Source organism: Prunus persica, chromosome G8, assembly GCF_000346465.2.
Source record: "Prunus persica cultivar Lovell chromosome G8, Prunus_persica_NCBIv2, whole genome shotgun sequence".
Classification (NCBI taxonomy): domain Eukaryota; kingdom Viridiplantae; phylum Streptophyta; class Magnoliopsida; order Rosales; family Rosaceae; genus Prunus; species Prunus persica.
This window is the reverse complement of record NC_034016.1, coordinates 9975355-9985913: the sequence shown is the minus strand read 5'-3', so window position 1 is coordinate 9985913 and position 10559 is coordinate 9975355.

Below are 10559 nucleotides of genomic sequence, written 5' to 3'. Positions count from 1 at the left end.
ACCTACATAACTTCACACGCTAAAACCCTCTCCACAATATTTCTTACAATCCCAAGGGCCAAAGCATATTTGTCCAGTATCTTCCAGGTATGTGCCTTTGTTTGCTTTGGTTTATTATATATGAAGTATAAATCTAATGAATTTGAGTACTTAACAAGGTTTTTGACCAAAATTTAGCGTTGGTATTGCATATGAATTTGTCTCTAAGCACTTTTGTTTTCAGATCAGGATTCTGTTCGGTTATTGGCAGTAGAGGGTTGGGCCAGATTAGGATTATGTTTTCAGATCAAGATTGTGTGACCCATATTCTTCCTGTCATTGTTAATTTTTCACAGGTATTCATATTTCTGAATGGTATTCCAGACTATAGCCAGCGCCTTTTGTTTGTTGATGTGCTCTTGCCAATATACGTGTAAACTTGGTTCTTTTGACCAGGATAAGTCTTGGCGCGTTCGTTATATGGTTGCAAATCAATTATATGAGCTGTGTGAAGCTGTAGGTCCAGAAGCTAAGGTAATCATTTTTATTTTTGGTGTGGCTGGGCTCTTATTTTGAATGTTGTATTAGTTGGGTATTGTAATTTATAACTGAATCTACTGGCTGCATAATTTTTAGTTTCCTCAGCAAAAAGCAGAAGCTGGTCGAGGGGAGAGAGAGAGAGAGAGAGATGGGTATGGTTTTTTTTACTCTTCTTTTATATGCATGATGGGCAGTAGAGTACAAATTGTTGATATGTGAATATGTACACTTATGACTTGCAAGTAAATCAAAGACTGTTCTCTTCTCCCTTCCTAACTTTTGCATAAATTAAAAAAAACATGAGTAACTTGTATAACACACATATACAACATATGGAAATGCATAAAAACTAGGGACCATTTGCAGTGCTGCTTTTGGCCCTTTGGGTGGGCCTAATTGCTTGATTGTGCAATAATATTTGGAGAGTAAGCTATAAATTATATTAGTTTTATAATTTTTCATCTGACGTAATTTTGATGTGAGCCAATATCTTAGTGATAGTTTGTGAATTTGTCACTTGAGTTCTAATTGATGATTGTTGTGATGTTGCCATACTTTAGGTCTGACCTGGTGCCTACATATGTTCGGCTGCTTCGTGATTTTAAAGAATTACATGCCTCTGCTTTTTTACATGCCAGTTCTCTAGTATAGTGATACAATAATAAATGTGGCTTTGATTTTGATGTTTTTGATATAGTTTTAATATCTGAATTTTTGGTCATTTATTCTATTAATATTAACTAGAACTTATTTATTCAGAGAAATGCCTATTGATAAATCTTGGATGCAATCTGGAAGGTCGTCAGAAGATTATTTTGCAAGAGTTGAAAGTTTTCTCAATTATGCATACAACCATGTTAAGCCGGATGATTCTAATATCTTTTGTCCTTGCTCTAAATGCAGTAATAGATATAGACATCTAAGGTATGAGGTACACAAGCATCTTCTTTATAACGGAATTAAACTAAATTATACTACATGGTATTTGCATGGTGAGGGTGAGGATGAGGATAGTGATGAAAGTGATGAAAGTGACAATGACAATGATGGACATGATGTGGCCAGTATGGAGCAAGACGATGATATGCATGGTTTAATAGAAGAAGGTTGTCCACAAGATCCAAATGGAGATGCGCACAAGTTTTGTCATTCTTCTTTTAAATCATATTTAAAAGCCCAACCTAATTATTCATGTCAAAGTTAATTTCATAATCAACTTTTAATTATGAAATATAATTTAACTTTTAAACTACTATTATGGTCTTACTAATTTGACTTGGTTAATTGCTCCAGTCAAATATGTTGACTTTGACTTGAATGTTGACTTTGACCTTTGACTTTTGACTCCTAATTTCTTTTTGCTTCATTTGTACCTCTAATCTCATTTCTCGGTGTGTGATCCGTAGGTTCCTTTTAGCAAGGCAGTGGGTAGGCTCAACTTCTCTGAGTTAATTTGTGAATTAAGTATCACTATTTAATTCTTCCTATTAGTGAAGTTCAAATATGTTTGAACCTTTTAGGACTTCCACAAATCATGGTTGACGCCTAGCAGCATGTCATGGTTATTTGAGCTAAATAGGATGTAGGAAAGAACCTATTCAAATTGGAATGACCGCACAATTGAATCGTTCTCCTATACAATACTCCTTATTCACATTACTTGATAATGGAATCTAATGTTGAATATCCTAACGTGAATTATTCTTTTATATGATTATCCTGAAAAGATTTGAAAATTTATTTTTTCAAATCTTATCCCCAACTCTGTGCACAGATTTGATCAATCATATTCTTGGAGTATTCTCTCTCCTTACTATAAGTACAGGTTCCTTGTTGTACATTCATGTATCCATGACTTTATTGAGATTTCTGATAAATATCTTTAGGTCATGTATTCATCAACACAACTATATAGTGCCCTCAAAGACTAAGGTCATCCCCAATGGGGGCTCTATTTAGGGCTCAACCACCATAAGGCTCCCATAAATAGAAATTTTCCTTAAAAAGCATCCCCAATGGTGCAAATTCAAGGCTCTAAAACTTGAAGCCCAACCGGAGCACTAGCTAAATCTATATGCTTGGTTGAAACCCTTGAAACTTAATGGGTCCCGCAAGGAGAAAAGTTGTAGCCCATATACTTTGTCTCTCACTTGCCTTGCGGCTGTGGAAAGCCATACTTGCTTTTTTTTTTTTCCTTCTGTCGACAACATGCTTGCCACCATGCTGACCCACTTTTTCAAAAGTTGTGGAACCAACGGCTATAAACAGCTATAAATGACTACAAGTGAGACCAACAGCTATAAATGGCTATATATATACAGTCCCGATCTCTTGGACCACAGGAGTCCAAGAGATTGTGGTCACCCACCGTTGGATATTAATCTAAAAGTTCAAAAAAGTTTCTTAAAAGGAGTGCAAGAGTGAGTGAACCGTTGAATTTACATCCAACGGTGAGTGACCACAAATCTCTTGGACCCCTGTAGTCTAAGAGATCAGGACTGTATATATATATATATTAAATAAATTTGCAACTCAATTCTTCCTATAAATATCCACCATATCTTTCATAATTTTTACACATCACAACCTTTATCACTCTTGATCAATTAGTCAAATTTGTTCACTCACAAAATTATTTAAGTTTTTGTTAATCTCTTTTCTACCAATGGCTGAAGGTTCTAAGCAAAAAGGTGCAAATTACTTCATTGATGAAGATGTTGCTCTATGCCAAGCTTAGATAATCATTAGTGAAGATCTAATTATCGGGAATTGTTAATCAAATGGAACGATGTAGAATCGGATAAGAGATCAATTCATACAATTTCATCTCGATGCCCAGGAAGTTAGGTCATCAAAAAGCTTGAAATCGCATTGGACGAACATCTCTCAAATGTGCAACAAATTCTCCTAGTGTCTTACTCAAGTGGCAAGATTAAACAAGAGTGGCCAAATTGAAATGGACAATGTGAGTTTTATAATTTATTAATTTATTTTGCCAACTTAATATTTTGTCAACTATTTTAAATTCTTGCATATAATATGTGTAGATTATTGATGCAAAATGACTTTTTTTCGAGAGGACCAAAAAAGCATTCCTCTTTGACCACTATTAGAATATTGTCCAATATGCTCATAAGTGGCAACCCTTTGAAGGGTTCCAATCCACCCCCTTTGTGAACGATTCTCCAATGAGTGAATCCATTTATGTAGATGATGATTCACCGTATGAAACCGTTCCAGAAACTCAAGCACTCCCACAAACTTCAAACCCACGGTGAAGGCCTATGTGACACAAAAACGCTAAGGAGCTAAAAGAAAGGCTGTTGTGGAAGAGTCATCTCAAGATAATAAAGAGCTCAAAGATATTATGAGGTCTTACAAAGATTATATGATTGAGAACAAAGAGTTGACGGTTATGTTTAAGGAAACCTACCACAATCCAAACTTCAGCGAGAAGGCGATGGGTCCAACAGAAACAAACTAATATTATCGCGAAGAGTTCTTCCCATTCGCTAAACTTTGAGGATGAAGTCTATCGTCCCCAACCCCCAGAAAATGATGATTTCTAGAATAGTTTAGTAGTTTGTTTAATTTAAAGAATGCTGTAGTTTGTTTTATTTAAATTCCGTTGTACTTTGTTTTATTATTTTAAAAATATTCTGGTTTGTTTAACTTAGTGAAATGATTGAATTCAAGGACATTGCAGTTTAGTTATTGAATTCTAAATACACAACTCTAAATTGCAAGGACATTGCAATTTAGTTATTGAATGCTAAGTACACAACACTAAATTTAAAAAGACAACAATTAAAGTTATGTTTCATATTGCTCACACAAGTGTTGAATGATATCAGATCGGAGGTTGGATCATTTATTATGTTTCAATTAATATATTCTATTTATATATTGCATGATCCACGTTCATGCGGCACCAAAGCCTCCTCCACATGATATGGTGTGTCCTCTACATGAGTTATGTAGTCTTGGTCACACTCATCTTCAATAATCATATTATGAATAATTACGCAAGTCTTCAGTACCTCCCAAATGTCATCTCGGTACCATTGGCAGGCAGGCCTCGAGACAACTACAAAACGACCTTGAAGAATTCCAAAAGCTCTCTCCACATCCTTACAATACGCCTCTTGCATCTTAGAGAATAATTGATGTCGTCGTCCTTGAGGATCCAAAAATGACTGGACAATTGTGTTCCACTTGGATACATTCCGTCTGCAAGATAGTACCATTGCTTGTATTATTTTTCATTCAGATAATATCGGACCCGCGAAGCACGTCCTTGAATGACATCATCAAAAGGGGTGACTTGTATAGTACGTTGAGGTTATTAAATACTCCCGGCATTCCAAAGTTGGCGTGCCAAATCCATGTGTTGTAAGAAGCAACCGCTTCAAGGATTATGGTTGGACAACCATGGTGGCCTGTGTATGCCCCACATTGTGACATTGGGCAGTTTTTCCACTTCCAATGCATGTAGTCAATGCTTCCTAACATGCTAGGAATCCCCCGTTCCTCAGCTTTTTGGAGCATTTTTGTATGTCCGCCCTCGTTGGTTTACGAAGATATTCAGCTCCATATAAGTTGTTGATTGCATGACAAAATCTCTTACAAGCTTCAAATAATGTGGTCTCTGCTATCTTCAAGTAATCATCATTGAGGTCAGCTGATGTACCATATCAAGCATATGCAAGGCGGCTATCATCTTCACTTGTGGTGAGAAACCAAGCTTTCCAGTGGCATCAAGTTTTTGTTTGAAGTGATCGTCGGAAGGGACAGTTTGTTCCATTATTCAATTAAACAACTCACGCCTCATGCGAAACCTATTACAAAAATCTAACGGGAGATACAATGGATGGTTAGAGAAGTAATTTTGAAAAAGCTTTTTATAGGCACTTACTCGATCTCTTGGTATAATATGTCGTCGTGACAATGTACCCCCATAGACAACCATCGAGGCCTTCTCTTTCTTCTTAGCTGCTTTTTTCCTTGGGTAGCTTTCGAACATTTCCTAAAACATTATGTTGGCACCTGTCTCATCACTAGAAGAGCTATCATATCCATTGTTATCCATTCTAGTACGGTGGTAGATGAATGAATACTGAGAATACAAGAGTTGGGAGATGGTGTGTTATGAAAATGAGGTGGTTGTTCATTTATAGAGGATATGATGGTTTAAGAGATAACAAATATACGGATGAGATTCATATGAGGTAATTGGATCCAATGGTTATTGTAAGATGTAATATGAAGAGATAAGATTTTTTATGTTATTGTAAGATGTAATATGAAGAGATAAGATTTTTTATCTGAAGCCACAACAAATGGGACCCATATCCATTTACCACCATTATTATCTGACAAATGTAAATGGCATAAGTATGGAAGGCCATAACGAAGGGGACCCATATCCAGCTATCACCATGCTACCACAATTATTATATGACAATGTAGATAAGAGAGGGGTGGAAAGCTATAATGCAATGGACCCATATTCAACTTTGGAGGACCACCAAATAAATGTTGTGCATCTTGTCTTAATTTAACCATGTTCTTGTATCGTATCTATGAAATAAAATGTTGATTTCCAATCGTGTCCAAATTTTGAATTTTTTGTTGTTGAAATGTTCACACACAAAAAAAAAAAATAAATAATAATAATAATAATAATAATAATAATAATAACATGAACAAACATTAAAGTCAAATAATTAACCACAAACCAAAAAAAAAACTACGTAAATCAAATTACATCATAAAAAAAATATATAGAGCCCGCCATGAATATAGGGCCTCCCATTGTGGGAGAGATGCCTTTAGAGCCCTAAAGATTCCATCGGAGCTCTAAATGGGGTTTTATTAGGGGTGTAAGTTGGATTGAAAAATCCGATTACGACCGATTCCAGTCCGATTTTTTCCAAAAAAATCCGACTCCGATAAATCCGATATCCGAAAATGCCGAAATCCGAAAATTCCGATAAATGCCGAACATTCCGAAATTCCGATCCGAAAAATTCCGAAGTTCTCCGAATCCATTCCGATCCGATTTTTCCAATTTTTTTCCGAAAAATTCCGAGTTTCTAAGTATAATTGCATTATTTTTAGTTTATAGGTCTTATATATGTTTCATTTCTTATTTGTTAAGTTTTAGTACCCACATACAAATATTTGTACATACTAAATATAGGCTTGACAAAAAAAAAAAAAAAAAAACTAAACATAGTAGTATGTAACTTTAAGACAATATATATCTTTGGCAAATATGCTTGATTTAATATAACAAAAAGGTGCATATGTGTGCTTGTTATATCCATAAGTACTATGTACATATATGGTAAATGTAGGAAGTATTATACTATTGCATTTTATATTTATGTATGTATTTTTAAAATTATAAACTATCTTCAATTAAACTTTTAATTATAAAATCATTTTATACATGAAACACCACATATAATGTGCGTATATTAATTGGAGCTTTAACAATTGTAGTATTCCAACCTGAAAATTGTAGTATTACAATTGTCTAGAGCATGATTAACGTCTAACACTCTTTATACATGTTCATGACCCACTAGAATCTAAAACCAATGTGATAGTCACTCGGCTATAACTTAAGTCTTGAGCATCAATTGATGAATGTGAATCCATCTTTAGCATGGAATCAAAAAAATTTGATTCACATGAACAAAATATAAATATATAATATGTAGGACAAATTACTTTGATTAATAATCAATATACTATATAGATTGTTGTATATAAAATAATAGATTGTTATATATATATATATAAGGTGAATTCAAACATGCTATAACTTTCAAAATAAGCTATGCCTTGGGCAATTATAATAGGTTCCAAGGATAATCAGAAAGAGGAGGTCCAAGGCAATTATAACTTTAAAAAAAAATCATCTGCGTTTTTTTTCCAATCCTACATTGAATTGAAGTGACGAAAAAAAGAAGGAAACATTTCTAAATTTTTAAAACTCATTCTTTGATTTTATTTCTTTCTTAATTAAAGGTTTTCATTCCATCTCAATACCAAAAAAGTAATGAATTTGTGCAGAAACAGAAAAATAAATGATAAAGAAAAAATCTGGATGGTGTGGGGTATTGCAACAAGGGAAGAGAGCTCCAATGAGGATTCAATGGAGAACATATACATCGGATAAATGATTTAGTGCAAACCCAGAAAAATAAAAATGCAAGAGAAGAAACAGTAGAGATAAAGAATTGAAGAATGATTTCTTTTTTGGTTGGAGAAGTGTTTTTGTTTTTTTCCTAACGGGATCCGTACATATTGTTCCATATCTGAAGAGTTTTAAGTAAGAAAGAAAATGAAGGTTGGCATTCATGGATTAGAAAGGAAGAAACGGAAGAGAGAGGAGAAGTGATGGATGAGTAACCAAGTAGAAATCAAGAAAAGAGTGGAGAGAGAAGTTGCACTCCCATTTCTTCTTGGAGTCCCATATCGACTGCAAGAATAAACTTCAGGTGTTTAGTCCTTTATAAATATCTTCAAACTCAGTCATTTTGTGTAGGGACTTAAAAGTACAACCTATTTGGGCCTGTAAAGTTCCTGTTGGACTAGTTGTTAAACCCCTAAGCTGGGTTTTCTTGATTAAAGTTTAGTTGAGATTTTTACAAAATGCTAGTTTGGGCATTTAAATCTCTTAAATTTTTTTTGTCAGTTAAGGGCTTCGGAATCGGAATCTTCCGAAAATTTCCAAACTTTTTCGGAATCGGAATCGGAACTCTATATTGAATTCCGAAAGATATTGGATTGGAATTGGAATTGTTGTTTCTGATCCGATCCGGCCGAAAGACAGCCCTAGGTTTTATCAACCTTTTTTAGAGCCCCAACCATTGGGATGGCCTAACAACATAGCCACAAGACATCTATGATGTCTTAGGTCCAAGGATTAGTTTGCACTATTGCAATCTATGAGTTCTAGTTTGACATGTGAGTAAAGACTTCCATTCTAGAACTCATATATTAGACCGCTTCAGTGTACTTGTTCTCCTGCAAGCACCTACACACATATCTTGGTGTCGATACACTTAATGACTTGAGACCTCATCATTTTCTACATAGAGAGAAGATACTATGTGTACTAGTCTTGACAGAATATCAACGCCCAATTGATACTCCTATGACCAGGAATATGTTTAGGATTAGGATCATGATAAGTCTCGATGCATGCAATCTCATTACATAGTTCTCATGTCCACTTATATTTCCTAGGACTATAATTGTTTTACTGTTATGATAATATACCAAATATCATGGTTGAAAACAACTGGCCTTACCCACGAATAACTTAATAAGTTATTACAAAAGATGTCCTTAACATTAATTATCATATTAGTTAGCTTTTAAGTGCATACTACTAATAGTTATAGGAGAGTTAATGAAGATGGCAGGAACTACTACAAACGAGGAACCTTGGACTCTATACTTTGATGGCTCTTCTACTACTAACAGAAGAGGAGCATGAGTAGTTGTCATTAATCCCAAAGGACAGGCCAAGACTCTTTCATTCAAATTGAACTTCTATTGCACAAATAATGTAGCCAAATATGAAGCTTTTGTCATGGGGTTGCCTACAACGCAAAGACTACTATTGGCCAGAGATGCAGAAGCAAGCTACAAAGGTTCAAGCCAACTGTCCTAAGTGTTCCATGGTGCTCTCAACGGAGGAAGCATTCATAATCTCATTTGTAGAAGAGTGGAGGTCCCCATATTTATCCTTTTTTTAAGAGCGATCACTGCAAACTTATCCCAAGGACCCTTACAAATTAAGAAAGATTGCAATGATGTACTTTGTAGATAAGACAAGTCCCTATTTTGGGGAAAAACCTTGATGATGGCAAGTCATTCATAGTGTGATACCTTTGTGTGGAGGAATAGATGAGTGGAGATGCTAAGAAAGAAAGGGTGGGGGCTGAGGTTGAGTAGGATAATCAATTTTGTGGTTGGAATGGGAGGTGGGGTGGTTGCAGATTGGAGCAAGAATGATGCTTGTTACTAGAATTGCTTTAGTGTGAGGGTAGTGGTGATGTCTGTTGGGTTTTCGCCGAAGGAGGAGGAGGAGGAGGAGAGGAATGGGTGATTTCTGGTAGGAATCATGTGATTGATGAACTTTTTAATTGTTTGTTTTAAACAATAAAGAATTCCAAAATAATTTTTATTTTCATTGTTTGTCTGATGTTTTAAACCATTATTTAAAAAAATTGTGCATGCAACACTTACATGTCATATATTTTAACAAATGGGTCTCACTAATGCCACGTTTGTGTTTTAATGAATTTTTTTATCAACTTAACCACGATGTGTAAGGTGAGACACAAAACATCTGTAAAGGGTGCAAGGTAGGTTACTTTGAATTTCATTTAGGCCTGAGCATGATACAGTATGGTACAGTATGGACTACTTCTCGATACTAGTATCAAAAATTGCAACCAGTATGATACAGTATGGGATTGGCATTTGCAGAAGTTGATATCAAACTATACCGCAGCCGATCGGTTCTGCTAATAGTACCATTTCGGTACTAAATGACAAAACAGAAACATAATCCAGCAATTAAACAAATTCAACAATTCAGCAAATTCATCAAATACCTGCTCGTATTCATCAATTCATATCAACATAACTTATGTAATTATGATCAATAGATCTTAAGAAATTCATGAAATGAAGTGATAAACATAAACGTATGCAATTCAATGCTTTATGGCTTATAAACTCAAATGGTTAAAATTATGCAGTTCAATACATTATGGCTTACAAAGTTACAAACACAAATAAATTTGCAGCTCGAGGTTTCAATTCAAATAGCCCCATCATTTGCTTGTTCTACAAATTACATAAACAACTTTTAGAATTCAATGCAAACTAATACAAATTACAAACAATATTTAAAATAATTTACCTGATTTAATAGTTTCAAAAAATTCAAATTCTTCAATCAAATGTGTATCTTCCAAGCTTGAAATTTCATCCCCTCTCAACCAATTTTG